The following is a 25302-nucleotide window of genomic DNA, read 5'->3' as shown; positions in this document are numbered from 1 at the left end:
AGACACGGTCGGTTGATGCTCTCATCGAGATGGTGACCCTACTCAGTTAACTGTCGAATTGTTCAAGCAGTAATTATTTTATTATCAGTAAATGTATTTAGTAGTTCATAGATGTGATTTGAATCATTTATTGGGTCACCAGGTCAGACATGCAGTTAGGACCAGCAAGTGTTTTAGGAAGGGTTCGGTATGGTCACAATCTTATGATAATGAGGAAAGGGTTATGAGAAAGGGTGTAATTTAAATAACAAGAGTAAGTTATGATAGCATTTAGATAGTCTTTATGTCATACAATGACTGCACCCGGATGATGTCTAAACTCAACCCTATGATGAATGGACCAAGGTATTTGTTATCTTTGCACGGTTAGTAATCGGATGCATCTGTTCTTTAATGGAAATGAGAGTGACACTGATGTCATGTGTTAGCTTACTTTGTAAATCAGTTTTCATCAGCATGTGACATTACAGTACGATCAAGGTAGTGGATTTCTAATAAGTCACATTTTTATTTTGCTATACAGATGACATACTGAAAATGCATTATCTCATCCAAAGAGGCAAGATCTCATCATGTGGAGTGTCAATAGGTTGATTAATGTGCGAGGCGTAAGACAGAAATGGCTAGCTCAAGGTTACATCATGTTGAAGTTTTAATGTTGAATATAGATGGGTTAACCTATTTTTATTTTCACCTCAGACAGTTATGTTTTTTTAAGAAAGTTTGAACGTTCATCTAGTTTGATAGCTTAGTGTAGTTTGTCAAACATGGTTTGTAATACGGTTAGTTCAGATTCTAAATTTGGATTAAACGAGCCATTCAAACCCATGGTTTCAGTGATTTTTAGGATATGTGAAGGGGTCCATCACCTCTGGTAGCTCATTAGTGTAGTATGAGAAGCACAGCGCTGGATAAAATCATGTGGATGAAATCTGCTGGATCTGTTATTTTTAACTTTACAAATCAATCTTGATTGAAAGGAATGGAATGTAGACAGTCTGATATATCTTTCATTTTAGGTATATGTATAGATGTGTTCTGATATTTTTTTGTACACTGAATCCAAAATCTGGAATTCTTCACTGTGCATTAGGAAGTTTCTTCTCCAGTGCTTAAAGCTGTGTTGGCTGTTATATCTACCATCGCAGGTAACCTGAGTATTGGGCACTGGACCTTCTCCCAGGTGTCCTTATAGTGCAATATGCAAGGTGTCACATGCTGTATTACCAGGCAAGTTGCTGGGGTCATGGGCGAGGCTAGCCCCTTTTTAGGGGTGCTGAAGCACCCCTAAAAAGGAGCTCAGCACCCCTAAAACTTGGAGTGAGAAATGTTGTTATTCTAAAAGTTTTGTTCGTCTTTTACACGGTCAAATAATGTCCAAAACATATGTAGCATAAAAAGTTACTTGACTAAGGGACAGGTCACTTTAGACACCTGATATTGGACCAGTGACTAGGTTCGTTACAGGAGGGTAAGTAATCAAGGCACACAAGGACACAGATAATAGCTGGAAATGACTCAGATGTATTTTGTTAGTGCAAAAGTAATAATAAAAAAAACAAATGTAATACAACCACAACAACAATAGAAGAAAAATAAATAAAACAAATGAAATAATTGTTCTTTTCAATCCCTTGTTGTTCTTTTTATTATCTTTGAGCTCTGCTCTCTATTTAAATAGGTTTAGCTTTTCTTTCTATTTGTTTCTAGGTCTTCGACTTATATTTCAGTTGTTTAGTTTCTATTTTGGTTTATAGATATTTAGTTTTACTAACTGTTAGTTTAATAAGAGCTTTTCTTATATTTAGGGTTTTTCTATCTTTATATAAAAGATCATAGAAAATATGAACCCAAATTAAAACCATTGAAATAATAAAAGTATAATATCACAATAGTTCAATTTGAAACAATTCGAAAATAATTCCAACAATATAAGTCAATAACTTCTCAGTCTGTGTATAAATGAATGTTTCTTTGTCATCCAAAGTGGAAAAAATATTTTAGTGTGTGCAAAAGTCTCTTGGTGTAGATGAAAGCTTCGTTTCAACAGTCAATGGTGCAAAATGATCGCTTAAGGAAAAGTCCGATCCTACCGATCAGAATATATGCAATGAACTGGATTCCACCTGATCAGTAGAAGCACTAATCCATTGGAACGCACAGGTTTACTCCATCCGCACTTCTCAAATTCACAGAGATTCAGTTGGGAGGCTCGCCATCTCATCGTATGAAGGGTTTGATCCAATCACACCAAAAAAACCTGACCAAATCCGGGGTTCATATGCTTTTAACCCACATTGGATTTCACAGGGGTTCTCAATCAACAATCATCAGCGGCAATATCGACAATCACGTTCTCAGATTCATCTTAGCTTTTTCCTCTCGCGATCAGCAATGTGTGTGTCTCTCGTTGCTTTCGCGTCTCGTCTCAATGACGTCACGCGCAATCTCCGTCCAGAGTGATTATGTTAATTAGGCATTTAGTCATTTTATTAATTTATTATTTTAAACTGCAATGACGTTATTAAGCTTTTTGTTTAAATATATCCTGTATTTTATTAGAAATATAATTATTTGAAAGTTATATTATTTTCTTTCTGTTTCTTAAATAGCTGAATTCTAACCTGTGTTACACCCTCCCCTCTTAAATCTATGCAAGTCCCTTGGCATAGCTAAAACCTAAGACTTTAGAGCTTGGGGTGTCTAACTGGTTTGGGATGTTCTGCAAGTGTTTCTACAAAAGCAGTGTTCAGTCCTTGAAGCAGGGATTGGATAATGGATATCATTGGGTTTCCCATTTCCGGGTAAGTCAGTCTTTTTGACTTCTGCTTCACTCTTTTGGACCTTCTTAACTGAATTTCATCCTCACTTGTACTTTGATCTGTTTCTTCCCCAGGTTCAGTAAGTTCAGCAGATTCAGCTGATTCTGTTCTCCTTCTCCTCAATGGAACATCAGGTACACTTTCCTCAACTTCAACAGCTTGTGTGTCATTGTCCTTCTCGTTTCCATCAGGTACATCCAGTGATTGCTGCTCTACTTGAGGTAAGTGGCTTCTTTCTTTCAGGTTTTCCTTTACAGGTCCTGTCCCACAGGATGAAGACTGGGTTTCAGGTAAGTACTGCATATCAGGTAAGCGTTCCATTTCGGATGAATCATCTCTTCTGGGTATGTTTTTTGCATTCACAGTCTCTGTACCATGACTTGGAACAGATGATTGAATTTCAGCATCAGAGTTAGAAGAAACAACTTTAGGTTCTCTGACCACATTGTACTCTCTGATGACCCTTTGTGTAGGGACGGCTGGAACTTCAGAGAATTGGGGTACATAGTCATCTTCATCAGAACTTTGATAGTTTTCCTGACATTCATCAGTTTCCTCATCTCTGTTTTGTCTGGTTACTCGTTTTCTCTGAGGTTTTGTTACATCAGTGTCATCCTCCATCAGCGGAGATAAGAATCCACAAGGTAACAACAAATCTCTGTGTAATGTCCGTAAGGGACCATCTTGTCTTTCAGGCTTCACTGTATAGACAGGTAATTCACCAGCACGACTCACTACAATGTGTACCACGGGATCCCATCTGTCAGCTAATTTGTGTTTTCCGCGTACTCTCACATTTTTGACCAGGACACGGTCACCTTCCTCGAGAGATGACTCTGTTACTTTACGGTCGAAACGGATTTTGTTTCTCTCTGCAGATTTGGCTGCATTCTTCTGAGCTAATTTGTAGCTCTCTTGAAGATGAGTTTTCAGTGATTGCACATACTGTGAATGGAACTTAGGATTGTCTTGACTCACTGTAGTGTTGAAAATCAAGTCAACTGGCAATCTTGGCTGTCGTCCGAACATCAGCTCGTACGGTGTGAATCCTGTTGTTTCATGCTTTGTACAATTGTAGGCATGTACAAGTGGTTTAACAAAGTCTTTCCATCGGGTTTTCTCTTTAGTTTTCAAGGTACCGAGCATTCCTAGCAGCGTGCGGTTGAAACGCTCGACCGGGTTCCCTCTAGGATGGCACGGTGTAGTTCTAACCTTCCTGATACCAGCAATGTCACAAAGTTCTTTGATTGTCCTGGACTCAAAGTCACGTCCTTGGTCGCTGTGGAGCTTTTCAGGCACACCATAGTGAACTATAAAATTCTCCCACAGACTCTTTGCGACAGTTCTGGCTTTTTGGTTTGGGGTGGGAACTGCGACCGCATACTTGGTGAAGAAGTCTGTTATCACCAAGATATCTTTGGTGTTGCTACGGTCAGGCTCCAATGACAAAAAGTCCATGCACACTAACTCTAGTGGCCGGGTGACTTGGATGTTCACTAGAGGTGCAGCTCTTTCCAGTAAGGTCTTTCTACACACACAGCGATTACAGGTCTTGACTTTATTTTCGACATCCATGGCCATTCTGGGCCAATAGAATCGGGACCGGATGAGATCAAGGGTCCGTTCTATTCCCATGTGACCCATATTATCGTGTAGACTCTCCATGATCATGGCTCTTAAGTCAAGTGGTAGAACAAGCTGGTAAGTTGTACAGTCTCCATGGGCTCTTTTACGATAGAGAATACTATCTTTTAACTCAAGTCTTCTCCATTCTCTCAACAGAAAAGGAAGTTCTGGAAGCTCATGTCTAAGTACAGGTAAGACAGTACATCCTGATTCCAACTGAATGATTATTTCCCGCATGGCTGGATCATTTCTCTGCTTTTCTTTCAATTCCTTTTCCGACATGCAGGGAACAACAGAAGATCCTTCCATTTGCTCGTAATCCTCAGGAATTGCATCTGGACTCATGGAAAGTGATTCAACGAGAGTGATACCATTACTGCCACCTGCTTGATGTAAGGAGTGTTTTTCACAGACTGCTTGGATTGCATCCATGGAAACTGAGATGGAATTGGCCGTTTCAGGTGAATGGTACAAAGTAAACTGCCGTATTCGATCTTGTTCCTTTTGAGATGTAGGATCATTTACCAGATCACCATGGGGTCGTCTCGAAAGTGCATCCGCATCCAGATTGTTCTTTCCAGGTCGATACTGGAGAGTAAAGGAAAAGGTAGACAAAGCAGACAACCACCTATAGCTTGTTGCATCCAACTTGGCTGAAGTTAAAACATAAGTAAGGGGGTTGCTATCTGTGATCACCTTGAAAGTGTTTCCATAGAGGTAATCGCAAAACTTTTCAGTCACTGCCCACTTCAAGGCTAGGAATTCCAGCTTGTGAGCAGGATACCGGGCTTCACTTCTTGACAACCCTCGACTGGCGTATGCAATTACTCGTAGCACTCCCTCTTGCTCCTGATAGAGCGCTGCACCTAGTCCGGTGGTACTTGCGTCTGTGTGTAACACATACGGCAACCCAGGATCTGCGAATCCTAACACTGGTGCTTCGGTAAGTTTTGAGATGAGCGTTTTGAATGCTTGTTGACAGTCAGCTGTCCATCGCCCTCCGAAAAGTTCTTTGGGGTCAAGGTAAGTCCTTTCCTTACTTTTCGTCCTGCAACTTTTCTGAAGCGGAGGATATCCCACGGTAAGTTCATTTAATGGCTTGACGATGTTTGCATAATCCTTAATAAATCGGCGGTAATAACCAGAGAAACCCAGGAAGGAACGCAACTCTTTCAAGTTCTTCGGACTTGGCCAGGTCTTGATGACTTCTATTTTCTGGGGATCCGTCTCCACACCGTTTTCTGAGACTATGTGACCGAGATATTTTACTGACGTCTGGAAAAACTTGCACTTCTCCAACGAAAGCTTTAATCCATAATCCCTCAAACGTCCTAAAACATGAAGAAGACGTCTTTCATGCTCTTCTAGGGTATCTGAGAAGACAATCAAATCGTCCAAGAACACTAGGACTTCCGAGAGGTTGATGTCACCCATGCACTTCTCCATCAGCCTTTGGAATGTGCTGGGAGCATTTGTGATACCTTGGGGCATCCTATTAAACTCCCAAAAACCTAATGGGCAAACGAAAGCGGTCTTGGGTTTGTCTTTCTCTTCTAGTTCGATCTGGTAATACCCAGATTTGAGGTCGAGCACTGAGAACCATTTTGAACCTCGAAGTGCTGAAAAGGTTTCCTCCAGGTTGGGTAAGGCATATGCATCCTTGATGGTCTGCGTATTCAACTTGCGGTAGTCGATGCAAAGTCTTATATCGCCGTTCTTCTTCCTTACTACAACAATAGGGGAAGAGAAGGATGACTCTGATTCACGGATGATACCAGCATCTAATAATTCCTCTAAATGTCTGCGGACAGCTTCAAGGTCGTTGGGATGGATCGGCCTTGCTTTGTGCTTGAAGGGGGTTTCGTCGTGTAATTTGATTGTGTGTTTCACTTTGCTTGTTTGTCCAACATCCATGTCGTGCAATGCAAAGACCTCGGGCATGGTGCGCAGTTTCTGAGTGATTCTTCTTTTCCACTCTTCTGGCAAACTGGAATCACCGAAGTCAAAGCAAAGTTCTTTGGTGGATTTTTCATGGCTACTTGACTCTGAACAATCAGCTTGCACAATATTGTCCGACATCACTTTCTGCAGTGCATGAATATCTGCAATCACACTTTTTCCAGGGATGATGATATCATGCTCTGTCTCATTCTTCAACACCACTGGAACTTTACGCAATGGATGCTGAGGTAGGTTGAGTAAGCAACTGGCAACTAGCAATCCTCCTGGAAAAGGTGAATTTGAAGGGGGTTCCATCACAGCCCATTTTTCAGCTACTTGTCCCTTTACACTCACCACTCCTTCAAGAACAACATTTTGACCCGCAGGAACAACAGTAGGGGTAACATCAGGAAGCCTAACGATTCCTATGCTGCTGTCTACTTTCTGTTGGCGTCTGTGCTCGATGGTCTGGATTATAGCTCGGTAACCAAATGGGACGGCTTGACAGACTGAATCATTCGTTTTCAAGATGTTTGTCATATGCGAGATCCAAGGTGTTCGTGCCTATTAGCACCTTTGGTTGAGCAGTGCCTCCGGTTTCTGGAATAACCAGGGCAAGAGTAGACACTTCAACGTCAGATCCAAGAAAGTCTCTGGGGAATGCAATTTTTACTTCAACAAACCCCAAGTAGGGTACTGCTTGACCATTGGCTGCTTCTATTTCCAGCAGGTCATCTAGGGAAGTTATGCTTAGTCCAGGCAAATTCTGCTCATAAAACGAATGGGAAATGGTGGTCACTTGTGACCCTGTGTCAAGTAGACAAGAACAAGGTTTTCCCTCAATGTTCACTTGAGCAGTGCATTTTGTACCAATTAATCCTTTGGGTAGATCAACTAGACGGTTTATACCATGGGACTTTAAGTTGCTGATGTTCACTGGTTTCTTGAGACTATTCTGACAAGTGACAGCCCTCGTACGTCTCGCTACCAGGGCTGGGCGGCGTTTAAAGTTTCTGAGGAACTTGGACCATACTGACTATCCCATAGGACTTGACGTTCTTTCAACTGCTTTCTCTTATCAGTTACAAGAGACGGGTTTGGGTCATTTTCACAAATTGAAACAACATGTCCATCCTCGCCACATCGGAAGCAATAGCCTGGCTTAGGCCTGTGAGGTTGTTTATGGTGAGTTGTAGGAGGGTCTTTGCGAACTTGTGTGTGCGTTTGCTTTGATTTACTTGAATTGCTCTTCGACTCAGAGTTCTTTTGTACACTGAGCTTTGTCATCTGACTCTGGAGCTCTGAAACTTGCTGCTTTAGCTCAAGAACAGCATCATTTGATGACAATTCACTTTGTCTTGTCGTTTTGCTCTTCTGCTTAGCAAGCTGGCTCTGAAGTTTAGCGACTTGTTTCTTTAATTCGGCAACTTCTGTATGTTCTGACACTTCATTGTGATTCAGATCAAGATGATTAGCAGTGACGACATGGGAACTGGCTCTTTGTCTCTGCACTCCTAAGTGCTGCTTCATGCGACTTTCTTTTGTGAAGTATTTGTTTTCTTCACTGCGCAACTGCAGAAGTAGCTCAGGAAATGGAGGTGGTTTGTTCCTTTTATGTTCAAGCTGAAGGTTGGCTATTAGCGTGTCATCCCAACAGCCCCGGCAGAATTGTTTCAGGAGCTGTCGGTCAGCTTCATCAACAGGAATACCGCCTCTTTTCATCACTCTGAGAAGGTTGGTGTACAATCGTTGCAGGTACAAAGAAGGTTTTTCCCCTGCATTCTGCAGCGTGTTCAGAAACTTAGCAAATAGATCATCACCATCTTCTACGGTGTCAAAAGCAGAATCTAGGACATCAAGGTAAGCAGCAGGTAAAGCTTTTGCACCTAACTGCTTAACAATCTCTGACTCTGGCGGCAGCAGGCTGTCTAATATCTTTCTGGAACGATGTAAGTCAGACAGTGAAGGATCTTGGAGAATTAACTCTACACTGTTCCGCCAGGTGTCATAATCAACTTCGCCAACAGGTCGGGGAACTTTGCCTGAGAACACTCTTAGCCTGATCGATGCATTAGAGGTTGAAGCGCCATCACTTTTCAAAATATGCTCAATGATCATCCTTTGGACTTCAGGTGGGTTCACATCTTTTGGCTCAAGTGTGGGTGAAAAACTTCCTGTACTAGTTTTTTGGACTGTATCTGAGTTTCGTCTCTCATCTGAATGCTCAGTTCGCTTGGTTGGAAGCGGAATGTCAGAGGAAGAGTGACCAGTCATTTGAGATGACTCAAGATCATTGGCATTAGCCGGATTGTCAGCGACATCAGTCGCGTTTGCAAGAAGCTGCTCTTTCAAGAGATCGTCGAAAGTTCTGCCACTGAGCTTTGCTATCCTCTTCAATTCAGCAAAATAATGGGTTGTGGCACTTTCAGTTACTGCTGAGGTATAGACATTTGATAGAAGCTTTATGTGGTAAGCAACATCGTGTGGGCTCTTGAAAGTGTAGGGCAACAGGGGTTTGAGAGCTACTATTGCAGAACAACTTCCATACTCTACGATGACTTCTTTATGGTAAGGCGATTTGGGATCGTCTATGGTAAGGTGTCTATGGATATGACCATATTTGTTTAGGAAGTCAGTTAGATCTTCGTCAATTTCTGTGTCGGTCAGTCCACTAATTATTACCGAGTTTTCAATTACAATGTTTTCAAGCTCAATAACTTCCATTTTGACTCTATTTGCACCACTTAGTTTGATTTTTCTTTTTCTTTTGTGCCCTTCAAAATTTTTAAATTTACAAACTATACCACTCCTGGCTGCTGGCTCGCCACTTTTGTAGCATAAAAAGTTACTTGACTAAGGGACAGGTCACTTTAGACACCTGATATTGGACCAGTGACTAGGTTCGTTACAGGAGGGTAAGTAATCAAGGCACACAAGGACACAGATAATAGCTGGAAATGACTCAGATGTATTTTGTTAGTGCAAAAGTAATAATAAAAAAAACAAATGTAATACAACCACAACAACAATAGAAGAAAAATAAATAAAACAAATGAAATAATTGTTCTTTTCAATCCCTTGTTGTTCTTTTTATTATCTTTGAGCTCTGCTCTCTATTTAAATAGGTTTAGCTTTTCTTTCTATTTGTTTCTAGGTCTTCGACTTATATTTCAGTTGTTTAGTTTCTATTTTGGTTTATAGATATTTAGTTTTACTAACTGTTAGTTTAATAAGAGCTTTTCTTATATTTAGGGTTTTTCTATCTTTATATAAAAGATCATAGAAAATATGAACCCAAATTAAAACCATTGAAATAATAAAAGTATAATATCACAATAGTTCAATTTGAAACAATTCGAAAATAATTCCAACAATATAAGTCAATAACTTCTCAGTCTGTGTATAAATGAATGTTTCTTTGTCATCCAAAGTGGAAAAAATATTTTAGTGTGTGCAAAAGTCTCTTGGTGTAGATGAAAGCTTCGTTTCAACAGTCAATGGTGCAAAATGATCGCTTAAGGAAAAGTCCGATCCTACCGATCAGAATATATGCAATGAACTGGATTCCACCTGATCAGTAGAAGCACTAATCCATTGGAACGCACAGGTTTACTCCATCCGCACTTCTCAAATTCACAGAGATTCAGTTGGGAGGCTCGCCATCTCATCGTATGAAGGGTTTGATCCAATCACACCAAAAAAACCTGACCAAATCCGGGGTTCATATGCTTTTAACCCACATTGGATTTCACAGGGGTTCTCAATCAACAATCATCAGCGGCAATATCGACAATCACGTTCTCAAATTCATCTTAGCTTTTTCCTCTCGCGATCAGCAATGTGTGTGTCTCTCGTTGCTTTCGCGTCTCGTCTCAATGACGTCACGCGCAATCTCCGTCCAGAGTGATTATGTTAATTAGGCATTTAGTCATTTTATTAATTTATTATTTTAAACTGCAATGACGTTATTAAGCTTTTTGTTTAAATATATCCTGTATTTTATTAGAAATATAATTATTTGAAAGTTATATTATTTTCTTTCTGTTTCTTAAATAGCTGAATTCTAACCTGTGTTACACATACTCCGTAGTTTGTGGGTGTTAATGAGGAAAATGAAAACATCCCCGCATAGCAAATGGTGTCATCCTCTTTTCTTCTACTTCTCCTCTGTACCTGCACCGCTCAGCACGACCGTCATCCAGCGCGAAACACACACAGAGTGAGAACCCGTGATGTAGTGTTGTGATCGGTTGTGATGCAACTAAGTTCCGAAACCATATCGGTGAATACTGGAGTCAGTATCCTGAATCACCATGGTGGTTCTATACATCTATAATCTATGGTACATCTATAATAAGTGTTTATTTTCGGACTATTTTACGCCGCTGTGGAGTAGCACAGGACCTGGGTGACTCGTCCATAGTCATAAACGGAGAGAAGTAACGCCGGTTACAATGTTCTTCCGCAAGACGCATGCAGTTCTGTTTATTAACTGCTAGAGCGTGAAACAAAAACAGAAGCGCGACAAATAAACTGCGTACCTGTGTAGTGCGTACGTGTGTATCTGTTGTTAAAGTTTATCGTTAATTTAATACTCGGGAGTCATGTAAACATGACGTCACGTGCGTCTTTTCTCGTCAGTCGTCATGGAAACATGAAGCCCTGGCGTTTTGAGTGAAAACAAACGACGTATCACTGAAAACACTCACTGTGGCTTTTTAAAAGAATTGTTATTAATTCCTAGATTTATATCTGTTATTTTTCAGTTGTGGCTGACTATCAAACTAGACAATAAAATAAAGTTTCATGTTTTTCTTTTGCTGTATTTATTCATTCATCACACACAGGATTTAACCTGAACCAGGCTTAACTCCTGAACTCCTAGCATTACTCTCTCTCTCTCTCTCTCTCTCTCTCTCTCTCTCTATCTCTGTGTGTGTGTCTGTGTGTGTGTCTGTGGCCTGGCAGTGAGCAATGGACATACGACAATTCTTTAAAAGAAAAAATACAGATTCAGGTGAGAGAGTAGGGACAGTCCATAATGACCTCTGTCTTGTTTTTTTTTTTCTGCTGAAAAGAGTTAAGTTAAAGTAACAGATAATGCAAACCCGCTGCTGTTGTATCAAATTACTTATCAAGTCAATGGTCCCCTGCTTTTATTTTTATTTATTTATTTCAAACTCACAAGCTTCTCTTGTGAAAGGAATTTGTCATTTAAAAAAGTTTCTAAGCCCAATAATAATAATAATAATAAAGACATTTAAAATGACTCTTGATATGAAGCTTGTTTTTTATTATTATTTATTGATGACATATTGGTTTATGAAAGTTCAGACAGGCGTGCATCCAGATATGTTAGAGATGGCCATTTGTAAATAATTTACAGAAGATGAATTACATTTTGTTGTCGTACCTGTTACTTTGTTCAATGACAATAAAGTTGAATCTAATGTAACCAATCTGATGACTGTTGATACAAAAGGAGGCACATGGAGTTAACGGTCAGGAAAACCAGCTGAGTGAAGAAGGTTTTGTGTTTGTTACTGGGGGCTGTCTGTGTGAACTCTCACAATTAAGCTGTTGTTTTGAAAAGGTCTCAAAAAAAGAAAATTTTTTGGAGTTAGTTGAATCAATGTTAAAATTATAAAGTTATTTTTCAATAGACATATTTTTTGTTTTCGTGTGAAAAGAGGGTGGGTGGAGGCATTGGGGCTCATTGGGTGCTCAGCACCCCTAAAGCTCTGACCCTAGAATCGCCCCTGGCTGGGGTCATAAAGTACATTTTTTTTTCAGCAAAAACTTGGATACTAAAACATGCTATCTTCACAGTACAGATGAATTGGCCCAATCTGCAGCACATATGTTATTCTAAAGAATACTTTACAAACCAGACAAAAAAAGACAAGATAGAACATGTATATACACACAAATAGCTACAGTGGTGGTCAAAATTTTACATACACAGTATCTGCAAAATGTTATTTGTTTTACCAAAATAAGAGAGATCACAAAATGTATGCTATTTTCAAATTATTTGGTTTTCCAGCATCTTTTGCGTATTTGAACCCTTTCCAACAATTACTGTATGATGTTAACCCCTTTGCGTGCAAGGATCGGTGATGTCCCCAGTTTATTATGGTTTCACTTTCACAGCATTTTAAACATCACTCTATTACTTGATTTGGAAAGTTTATAGACTCTAGCTTCGATATTTGACCAATGTTTTGATAAAACATTGTTGCAGTGACAGTTATTTAGTAATTTATGTCAGGAGTGCAAAATAATAAATCCGTATTATGCCACATTTTGAATAGAAATTTACCACTCATTCATATGGGGGAAGTTGTGGCCTAATGGTTAAGAGAGTCGGACTCACAATCGAAAGGTTGTGAGTTCGAGTCTCGGGCCGGCAGGAATTGTAGGTGGGGGGAGTGCATGTACAGTTCTCTCTCCACCCTCAATACCACGACTTAGGTGCCCTCGAGCAAGGCATCGAACCCCCAACTGCTCCCCGGGTGCCGCAGCATAAATGGCTGCCCACTGCTTCGGGTGTGTGTTCACAGTGTGTGTGTGTTATCACTGCTCTGTGTGTGTGCACTTCGGATGGGTTAAATGCAGAGCACAAATTCCGAGTATGGGTCACCATACTTGGCTGGATGTCACTTTCACTTTCACTTTCATATTCAGTCACGTCAGCAGCGGTTTATTTGTGTTCACATAGACTCACTGAACAGCGTCATTAAGGATTTATAGACCAAGTCAGAATAAACCAATATCCCGGGGTAATTCATTTACTCAAACCGACACTGACTGAACTGTTGTGTAGACCGAACTGAAGATCAAGATGAACACCGAGGCGAGCCAGATGACGAACGAACACGCCCTCTGCTGGAGCAGTTCTCGTTCTCGAGTCAAGAGCCGGTTGCATTGGTTTTCGGATCACCAGTACACTGAACTGAGAATCGTTTCTGTCGGATGCGTCCGATTTGAGAACCGATGAGCTGATTCTCGTTCTCGAGTCAAGAACCGGTTGCATCGGTTTTCGGATCACCAGTACACTGAACGAAAACCGTTTCTTTCGGACGCGTCCGATTTGAGAACCGATGAATTGATGCTACTGCGCATGCGTGTAAAGTATTTCGGAAAGTGTGATAAAAGATCTATATACATTATTATTATTATTATTAATTTTTTTTTTTTAAGATGAATGTTTCTAATCTGTATATTGTAGATTATGTATAGGCCAGAGGGGGTTTCAGGGAAGTTGGACAATAATTAAGAACTCTAAAGACTCTATGTTTAATAGGAATAAGGGATGATTTATGAAATATATGTACTGTATTTATAGTTAATGATGACACATTCACAAATTGAGTTTGTAGTAAACAGAACATGAACACGAGTAGAGCAGCACTGCAGCACGTGCCGGTTAGAGTGATTCTCGTTCTCGAGTCAAGAACCGGTTGCATCGGTTTTCGGATCATCAGTACACTGAACCAAAACCGTTTCTTTCGGACGTGTCCATTTTGAGAACAGAGGAGCTGATGATACTGCGCATGCGTGATTCAGAGGGAAGCCGACTGACTCACAGCGCGTCTGAACCGAACTGATTCTTTTGGTATTTGATTCTGAACTGATTCTGTGCTAATGTTATGAGCGCGGGTAAACCGAGGGCTTGAATGAAGGGGCATTCTGGCGAAACGTAAGTTCATTTAATGACAAATACATCGCAATGGTTTATGTATAGTGGTTTCTGCGCTGATGACACCTAATTTATTTACTTTATATCTTCAAGACTTAAATCCTCATATGCATATTATTGCTTTTACTGTATTTGGGTGCGTTGTTGCAAAACTTAATTGTAAACTTTTCATGATTATGAGGTTTTTAACTGACTAAAGTAATGATTACTGACTTTATAAATGTGAATTTTTGATAGTCGTGACGCCATTACGTCATCGCCAATGACGTCATTACGTTGAGCGTAAAAGAACCGGTGAACTGTTTTTTTCAACCGGTTTATTGAATCGAACCGTCCGAAAGAACCGGTTCGCGGAAAAGAATCGAACTTCCCATCACTATCTGGCAGTGCTGCTGTGTGCTCATGATGTGTGTCAGACAGACTCTGATTGGTCCTTCGGCTTGTCAATCATTAGAGTGTCATAACCGGACACCGCCACATCGTGTCACATGGTTCCTGTACACTTCCTGGTTGTTGTTATCTGCCCATAACAATACTGATACACCTCTGTACACACGAAATATCTGAATAATAAACCCGCGATTACGATAGTAAAGCTTGGTATGAGATTTTCTTGAGATCTGGGACATTTTTATAAAAAATATATAAAATGTACATCTGAAATGCTAACTTGTGCAGCGATGTAAAAGGTTATAAACAGCATTTTTTACAACAGTAAACGACCAAATTCCACCCGTGATCGCAAAAGGAAGTTATTAAAAACACTTGATCGGAGTTTAAAGTGAGTTTTGAGTAAAAGTGTACTAATAATTTCATAAATTGTCTGATGTAGCTTGATGCTAACGTTAGCTCTAATGCTACTAAAAGCATTTGTTCTTCATAATGCATTTCTGTCACAATAATTCACGTAAGGTCGTAAGAAAATGTTTTGTTGTATTTTTATAGTAAGAATTTTGATAAATAAGGGCTAAATGCATACAGAGACTGAAGTGAGATTGCAGCTTGGTGGCTTTGTAACTCTTGAAATTATTTAGAGCCAAAAACACAGATAGAGCACATATGAGAGTTTACATGTGAGATCTTACAGAGATGACAAGTGCCATAAATCAATCAGATTAGCCTTCTCTAAAAATACACATGACATGGCCTTAGAAAATATTTCATAAAATTCACAGTTTTACAGATTGGATTATGAAATTTCAATTGAAGCTTTGGTAGACGTGTGGCTTTAGCTACACTTTGTTCCTAAACTCATATCCTACATCAATAATGTATTAATACATTTAAAAAATATATTTTTAATATTTTTTATTTTTGTTTTTATGTTTGAGCTTATATATCTCTATTATCATAACAGTCTGAGTAATTCTGATTCCTGAACAGTAAACTTTGAAGTGTCAGCTCTGTGAACAAATGATGATTAAGTATCTAGTCAGAAAGAATTATGAGCAAAAACCTTTTTATTTTGTATCCCATTTCTGTCCCCATGCCAAAAGATGTTTTCACGCTGATGACGACTGAGGGACTTACATGCAACTATTACCAAAAGTCCAAATGCTCACTGAAGTTCCAGAAGGACGCAAGATGCATTGAGATGCATTAAATCTACATTCTGTTCATGCATCGTGTTCACTTCTGGAACAATAGTGAAGTTAGTTGCATATGAGTCCTTCACTTGTCCTCAGTGTAAAAACATGGACCTCAAAATCATTGTTGGAAAGGGTTCAATATGCAAAAGATGCTGGAAAACCAAAGAATGTGTGGGACCTGAAGGATTTTTCTGAAGAGCAGCGGGGAGTTTAACTGTTCAGGACAAACAAGGGACTCATGAACTATATATCCATATATCAGCTCTGGATCATGCAGGAAACAACACATTATTAAGTATCAAGCATTTGTAAAATTTTGAATGTGCTCATTTTTTATAAATTAAACTATTTTTTTTTCTCTCGTGGACAATATGTAAATGTCTTTTATGTGAAATATCTTATTCAGGTCAGTAAAAAAATAACATACATTTTGTATGATCCCTCTTATTTTTGTAAGATAATTAACATTTTACAGGTACTGCAAAGTGGATGTACAATTTTGACCACAACTGTATGTTATTTATATATTTCGTCTCATTCTAATTAAAATGATCTCTGTGTACAATGTGTAAAGTTAAGATTTTCAAAGCATTTTTGATTATTGTTTATGATCAACTATTTTGTTTGATAAATAGTGTTGGGTCGTCACAAAATGTATGCTCTGTAAGAAAACCAGTTGAAAAACAGTACTATACAAAGAGCTCAGCATGTATTTCTTTAACTTCACTCATCACTCTGCAGATGCACATTACAATCATCATCATTCATTGCCAGTGGCACGTTTCTTGTACAAAACTGCTGTCAACACGGTGATCTGCAAATTACTGATGAAAGCTTCTTTGGCTATTTTTTTTATTCATTTTACTTGATGCATTCAGGCAAATGTAGCAAAATATTGGATTTGAGTAAAAAAAAAAACAAAAAAAAAAAACAAGGGATAGTTCTATGTTCAATAGTTTTACTCACCCTCAAGTTCATCCAAACCTGTATCAGTTTCTTTCTTCTGTTGAACACAAAGGAAGATGTTTTGAAATATATTGGTAACCAAACAGTTGCTGGTTCATACTATGGAGGTCAGTGGCTACCGTCAATGCTTGGAACAGCTACGTATAAATGATGACAGAATTTTTGGGTTAACCACAGTAAGTGTAGCTTTAGTGGAGGGATTGATTGAGCTGATGACAGTGCTGTCAATAGCACTTGGACTCTTTTGTTGTACTTGCAGGACATGTTGTCTGTCTCGTTAGAAAAGGATGCTTGTTAATCTTTTAAATGGGCAGGAAAGTGTTTGTGTGACTTTCCCAGATGGCCAGCCCCGGGTCATTCACAGAGAGCTTGTTTTCCCCTCACAGTTTTATCTGAGAAAGCCATTCCTCAGCAACCCTTTATCCCACAGTTCATTTTTCCGCCTGCTCATCACACCTTCGATTGTGCCATTTACTGCCTGTGGTGCGTTCTATGAGCTAATCTTTTTGAAAGAGTAGAACATTTATTTTACCCAGAATGCAGTGCTTAATTACCTTGCTAAATGGTCGTGTGGTGGAGGAGAGCTGCCATGGTGACAGTGGCTTGTGACCACTGAGGATGGCTCCACACTCTGTAAAAATGAGACGAGCTTTGCTTTGAGACTTAATGCAGGTAATGGGATTGACTGCTAGCGATCTCTCTTTCATGAGGGGAGATCAAGGATAAGAGTATCTTAATCCAGAGCTTGACACCTCTGCTCATTCAGCGCATGTGTAGGAATGGCCTTAAATGTGTGTTTAAAACCCCATGACTAGTGTTGTATATATGTTGAATAATTTTGTCTAGAGAGCTGTAGGCTTTTACTTGCACAATTTTTTTTTTTATAATTATTATGAAAAGTGCTTTATTAATACATTAAAATTGGGTTGAAAAGGTTTCTTTTATTTTCTGATTTTGGGTAAAAGTTCTCTGTTTATGCATATAATATGTGTATTTAAAATAATATTTATTCATATAAATAAATAAATAAATATATATATATATACTGATTTCTAAAGTATCGTGTAACGCTGAAGAATGAAGAAATGGCAGCTTAGAATTTTTTTTGCCATCATATGAATAAATTACATTTGAAAATATATTAAAATAGAAGACTGTATTTTTGATCAAATAAATGTAGTCTTGGTGAGCATAATAGTTTTTCTTCAAAAATAATAAAAAATCTGAATTGTTTTGCAATTATTCCTTTTGACCAGGAGTGTGTATGTGCTCACTATTGAAAATGTAGATTATAGATATTATATTTATAAAATTATGTACATCTTAAGTGTGCTTAAAATATTAATATAATTAATATGATTTGTTTACTTCTAAACCATGGTCTGATAAAGTAAATATACATTTTTAACTTGTCTTTTAAATGTATAAACTTATTAACCTGATTGTTTACATTCATGCCTATGTCGCCTCGTCGCTGCTGCTCGCTGATTAGAAGCAGAGCATGCTGTGGTCATGTTGTCTAATTCATAGGTCCACGTGGCTCAGCTGTGGGGTCTGATATTCTGCTTCCTCTAGAGGGGGGCACATGGGTGGAGATGGAGGTGATTGCATGTCTGTCAGGTGGTCGGGCTGGATAGAGATAGAATGTAATTGACAAGCCGGATGGAAAGAATCTATTAGGCCCAGAACTTGGTAGGGGGGGATTGGGGGTGGGGAGGGTGGGAGTATGTAAAAGTGTGTAACAGATGGTGTTTTCATAGCTAGCTTAAGCTCAGCCAGTTGTGTAGTTGGTTTGATTGAATGAATTCATAAAAACTTTGCACAACTAAAAGCCGAGTTTTATAAAATTAAAACTTTTTTTTATCTTCTGATTCTCTTATGCTAACCATGGTGGCTGCATTTATTTAATAAAAAAAAAATACAGTAAAACAGTAATATTATGAAATAGTATCAGTACAGATTAAAATAACTGTTTTCTATTTGAATATATTATAAAATGTAATTTGTTCCTGTGTCGACAAAGCTGAATTTTCAGCAGCCGCTACTTTTTTTATCAATAAATGCAGCATTGGTGAACATAAGAAGAGACTTCTTCCAAAACATAAAAAAAAAAATCATAGTTATAATTATTCCAAACTTTTTACCAATAGTGTAAACATATATATTCTTGTATTTGTTCTTGTTGTCCATTCATGTCCAAATAATTTTTGTATTTAGTTTTTTTTTTAAGTAACTGTCTATTTTTCAATAGCACAGCACCAATAGATCTTATTTATAGCTAAGTACATAATATATATTTGCAATTGCATTACAAAAGAAGCTGCAGGTCTGTGTCTTTTAAAGGTGGATTAACTCAGAAAAAGTTATTCCCTCTCAAGCATTCATCAGTTTTCTGAGCTGCAGCCTGCATAAGTAGTTACAAGCTTGCAAGCATTTAATAACCAGTCCGAATGTTTCTTGAGTTTCCCAAGAAAAACTTTTTCACACCCTACTTCAGTGCCTAGTTTTCAATGTAACTAATTTTCTAACTAATTTTTAAACATATTTTTAAAGTCAATACTTTTCCTTAATAACTGTGTGATTATACATAGCAGCGCACAAAAGTCACAATTCTGATGGCTTGATTACAACCCATTGTAATTCAACACAGCAGGTGGATTTCAGCTGATCCTTCTCATTTCACACCCTTTATCCCACTTATTCCAATGAAGCCAGACATGAAAAGCATTCATAAAAGGATAAAGGGCAACAACAGCTGGTAAAAAGAAAGTTTGTCATTCAACACATCATTAGGTGGCCGAGGCGTGCCTTGCTTCGCCACACATTACACTCTTCCTTTTTTCGTCATTCCAGGGACTTCTCACACAAAGGCGGTGGCCTGAAGCTCTATTGTGGCATCAGTTGTTCAGCATATCAGTTTTTTTTCCCAGGCAACAGTGAGATTATATCCTGCTTTTCTCTTTTTGATTTCTATGTGACTTCTCACAATGAGACTGAGGTTTTGAGGTCCCTCGGTTTTATGAATGTTATGTCTGTTAGCTTGCTATTGCTATACACTGTAAAAATAAATAAATAATAAATAATTATAAATAATGAAAAAAGATTATCGGAGTAGGCTATGTTTTACAAGAAAATACTAATTCAGTCTTTTAAATTCAGTCTTACTTGCTGTTTCTTTGTAATCATTTGTTAAATGTAATAGCTATTTCTAAATGAAAATTGTTTCTATATCATTTTTTTGTCTAGTGTATTCTTAAAAGTTACAATAAATATAACATACTATAATAGTATTACATTTTATTGCACAAACTTTTTGTACGCCTCTGCAAACCAGATGTACCATCAGCATATTTGGTCCAATTCCGGCATATTATATATTATAAAGTATTATATATGAAACTTATAAGTAAAAATCGATATATTATAAGTACACTTGCATATATAAAGCAGATGACCCAAAGACTAAAATCTTCCATTTTCCACAAACCTTCCATACCTGAAGTTTATTCCTAATGCTCAATATCAGGAAGTGCATCACTTCCCCTGAGAATCTTGCTTGATAAAGGGGCTGATTGCATGACATGTCATCTTTTTCCATGCATGCTCTGACATGATAAGCTTTCCGTTGATTTAGTCATGTTTTGGATTCAATATTGCAACCTGACCTTTCAGCTGAATGACTGGCCATTCCAGGCCTAGTGATGATAGGCTTCCCTTCAAGCAAAAGTGGTTGGGCAAATTATATCAACTATGGACAAATGTTCTTATTCAAACAATATAGATAATAAGTCCAAAAAAATATCTGACTGTCTGTATAGTTGTTTCAGTGGTGCAACATTCCTCTTATTTACAACTTCCTTTGACGGTGATGGTGGTGGTCACCCACTGAGGCACAAAGCTTGTGATTGCATTCATGTATTTCACATGAAAGTATGAGCAGCCAGGTATTGAGGTGCTATCACCACCAGACATGAGAGTGACAGCAGACGACATTAACAGCGCTCATGCCGACATTCTGTGTGACTGGCTTTGGAGTCGATATTAACTTTATCTTAATATCATCTTTCATTGGCATCAGATACTTCATATTCATAATTATGGGCATCTTGGAGATTATATTGCTTTTGACCTTCAGACTGCAACATTACAACTAATTACACTTAGAAATTGTAATGTCAAAAGTTTTTTTTTTATGTTCATGTAAGAAGTCTCTTATGTTTACCAAGGCTGCATTTATTTGATCTCAATGAAAATGAAAGCGGTGCGTATAATGTTTCCAAAGAAATCAGTTTCAAATAAACACTGTTTATTGGAATTTCTAAGCACCAAAAGGTTTTTCTACATGGATAATCATAAGAACCATTATTAATAAATGAGCGCCAGTAATATCTGATAATAATTGTGCCCCGAATCATCAGGATGATTTCTGAAGGATCGTGTGACACTGAAGACTGGAGTAATGGCTTCTGAAAATTCAGCTTTGCCATATATTTTAAAACAGAAAACAGCTCTTTTAGATTGTAGTAATATTTCACAATATTACAGCTTTTACTGTATTATGATCAAATGCAGTCTTGGTGACCAAAATATTTTCAAAAACATTAAGAAACCTTAATTATTCCAAACTTTTGAATGGTAATGTAGATCTAAAAGTGTTTTCTGTATCTTGACATTGGTTAATATGTGAACACACAGTATCTTCAAACTGTATCTGTTGTACATGCATACATGGCTTTAAAGTCTTTTTCCTGGTGGTTACATGAGACCTTTTCACCTGTTTGTACTTTAAACACACTATGACTCTGCCCTGCCCTTGTTGCTTAATATCAGCAAGACTGTGCAAACCAGACACCAACACAGGGAAATACTCTTCTTCTGTCTTCAGGTGTCTCATTTAATGATTAAAGTGATAGTTTACTCAAAAATTAAAATTATGTCCTCATTTACTTACTCAAGTTGTTCCAACCCTGTATAAGTTTCTTTCTCTGTTGACTGTCAACTTTTTGGTTACCAACATTTTTCAAATGATCTTCTTTTGTGTTTAATAGAAGGAAGACACACAGGTTTAGTACAAGTGGAGAATGAGTAAACGATGACAGCATTTGCATTTAAGGGTGAACTGTTCCTTTAAACACTGGTGTTTTTAAAAGAGAGCTGTGAAATTATGGGCAGTACTACAATACTGCACAAATTATAGCGATCACAAGGAAGGTCCGCGTACAGTAAAGTGGATAGTGTACAACACCCCATCAGTTATATTCAGGTCTATAGTGCCACCTGCTGGTGCAGTTTTGTAACTTCTTAGAGAAAATTAAGTCGTTATAACGAGAAAACAACTTTCGTTATGTTGAGATAACGAGAAAATTGAGTCGTTATAACAAGAAAACAACTTTTGTTACGTCGAGATAACAAGAAAATTAAGTCGGTATAACGAGAAAACAACTTTTGTGATGTCAAGATAACTAAAAAAATTAAGTCGTTATAACGAGAAAACAACTTTCGTTATGTCGAGATAACGAGAAAATTGAGTCGTTATAACAAGAAAACAACTTTTGTTACGTCGAGATAACAAGAAAATTAAATCGTTATAACGAGAAAACAACTTTCGTTATGTCGAGATAACAAGAAAATTTAGTCGTTATAACAAGAAAAAAACTTTTGTTACGTCGAGATAACAAGAAAATTAAGTCGTTATAACGAGAAAACAACTTTCGTTATGTCGAGATAACAAGAAAATTGAGTCGTTATAACAAGAAAACAACTTTTGTTACGTCGAGATAACAAGAAAATTAAGTCGGAATAACGAGAAAACAACTTTTGTGATGTCAAGATAACTAAAAAAATTAAGTCGTTATAACGAGAAAACAACTTTCGTTATGTCGAGATAACGAGAAAATTGAGTCGTTATAACAAGAAAACAACTTTTGTTATGTCGAGATAACAAGAAAATTAAGTCGTTATAACGAGAAAACAACTTTCGTTATGTCGAGATAACAAGAAAATTGAGTCGTTATAACAAGAAAACAACTTTTGTTACGTCGAGATAACAAGAAAATTAAGTCGTTATAACGAGAAAACAACTTTCGTTATGTCGAGATAACAAGAAAATTTAGTCGTTATAACAAGAAAACAACTTTTGTTACGTCGAGATAACAAGAAAATTAAGTCGGAATAACGAGAAAACAACTTTTGTGATGTCAAGGTAACTAAAAAAAATAAGTCGTTATAACAAGAAAACAACTTTCGTTATGTCGAGATAACGAGAAAATTGAGTCGTTATAACAAGAAAACAACTTTTGTTACGTCGAGATAACAAGAAAATTAAGTCGGAATAACGAGAAAACAACTTTTGTGATGTCAAGATAACTAAAAAAATTAAGTCGTTATAACGAGAAAACAACTTTCGTTATGTCGAGATAACGAGAAAACTGAGTCGTTATAACAAGAAAACAACTTTTGTTACGTCGAGATAACAAGAAAATTAAGTCGGAATAACGAGAAAACAACTTTTGTGATGTCAAGATAACAAAAAAAAAATTAAGTCGTTATAACGAGAAAACAACTTTCGTTATGTCGAGATAACGAGAAAATTAAGTCATTATAACAAGAAAACAACTTTCATTATGTCGAGATAACGAGAAAATTAAGTCATTATAACAAGAAAACAACTTTCATTATGTCGAGATAACGAGAAAATTAAGTCATTATAACGAGAAAACAAGGAGGAAAAAAATTATAATGCATGGCCGCTTAAAACTTCCGTACGTCTTCCTCTCTGAAATGGTGTGATAATTCAAAGTGTCCTCCGACGTGGACATTTTCCAGATATTACGTGTCAGTGAGGAGCCAATGGGATTAGCGACAGGACTGGGCGAATTTTTTTTTTTTTAAGAAAGTTTGACCATTTCTACATTTTTACGATTTATAACTAGTCAACTTGAAAATGTAACTACAATGTGATTCAAGTAACTTTTTTTTTTTGTCAACACTTTTTTGTCTAGTTAAAAAAATATATATTCCAAGTGCACCACACATGTTAAACAAATCACTTGTTAAATATCTTTGTAGAAAAGATGCATGAACTACAACTACATCTTGTACAAACTTGTCTTAAAAAATACAATAATACATAAATAATACAAAGAAAATGCTTAAAAAAAAATTCTCAAAAGCCAAGGTAATTCAAAATGACTGAAGGTTTAACACCAGTAGACTATTATTAACTATAAATGTTCTGTAAAAACAATGAACAGCAGCTTTCAGCCTGCCACCACGATGCAGGGAATACAGAAGTAGTTCTTTAAAGGTTTTTTTATTAGATTAAGCTGCTTTTCCGCTGTTTTTCTTCTTAAATCTGGACGGGTTTGACTGTTGCGGTCGCGTCTCTTGCAGCATCTCATGCATGAAATGGCTTTCTAAAAATGCGGCGCTCAAGTTAAAAGAAGTTCAACCCCCATCTTCCTGCATTTTTTCCTATTCCACAGCCCGCTTCGCATTTTTGTCAACACAAAAGCGCATTCTACTTATGGTTCTTCACAAAGCGGGTCACTCGTGGGCGGTTAATCATTTTCTTTTTACTGTTATCATTTAAATATTGTCAAAAGTGTCTAATTCTAATGTTTGGTAATATTTCTATTCAAAATCGATTTATAAAAAATAAAATTGTGGCAAAACATGAAATTCAAATTAATCTATAAAATCTAAAAAAATAAATAAAAAACCCCCAGCCCTACAAACGGTGAATGTAGGATTTCCATACAGTAGATTTGCTATTGACGGTATCTCAGTGTTGGCCAGCGTTGGATCCTGACTATCTGTACTACTACAGAACCTGTGGTCTTATATTTTTCACCCATGTCCAGCATAAAAAAATTATTTTCTTCTGGAAGATGTTATGATGTGTTGCTTTAGTATCTTTGCTTTATGGAAAGTGCAAATGGGATTCCTTGAAGCAGATCATTATTTGTGTGCAACAGAGTAATACCTGGCTCTGGTAAGTTTACGAAAAAGACATTAAAAAAAAGCTGTCTGGTCAGGTTGCAAGTATATCTTCCTTATGCATTTTTTTATGCACATGTTGTGTTGCAAATGACAGTGTGATTGCTAAGCAAACCAAGAGACTTGAACTACATATGTAAACAGTCTTAGTTACAGTGACTGATGCTTAGAATGGCAAACTCTCAAAACAATACATCTCCATTTTAATTTCTCCGTTAAATTGTTTCGAAGCTGTGTTTGGTGCAGGTGCCCAGCAGTAGTTCTCAGCTGGTTTTAGTCATGCTACAGATATGTTAGTCTGTGTAAATGAGATAACATAAGCTAAGTAGGCTATGCATACCATTGTCATCGTTGCATAACCATTTTATAAATCAACACTCCCTTCCTCACCATTGACAAAAATACATTCGTGCATGGCCGTTAAAGGAATGAGGAATTTTTGAGACTTTTTATGTGCAACTTTTATACATAGACTCTGAGACACTGTGCATTTCTATGTAGTGACTTAAACACTTTTGACCTCTGTGTGTCTTTTGAGATTACATCAGATCTGTTGTAGTCATCCACTGGTCACTCGTTTACAGTAGCATGAGTATTTAAGTACAAGGGGTTTTGTAAATTCAGATGAGTCAGAAGAAAAAGCTGTCATATATCTGGA

The 25302-nt window shown here is 37.5% G+C and overlaps 1 protein-coding gene across 2 annotated transcripts in view; it reads left to right on the top strand.

The window, feature by feature from the left end:
• Window positions 1–25302, top strand: part of LOC132148954 (serine/threonine-protein kinase WNK4-like) — a 63879-nt gene that overhangs the window by 1032 nt on the left and 37545 nt on the right. The gene's annotated exons all lie outside the window — the stretch shown is intronic.

This window comes from Carassius carassius, chromosome 9 (assembly GCF_963082965.1).
Source record: "Carassius carassius chromosome 9, fCarCar2.1, whole genome shotgun sequence".
NCBI lineage: Eukaryota > Metazoa > Chordata > Actinopteri > Cypriniformes > Cyprinidae > Carassius > Carassius carassius.
The sequence above is the reverse complement of the archived record's forward strand: the minus strand, read 5'-3'. Positions and strand labels throughout refer to the sequence as shown.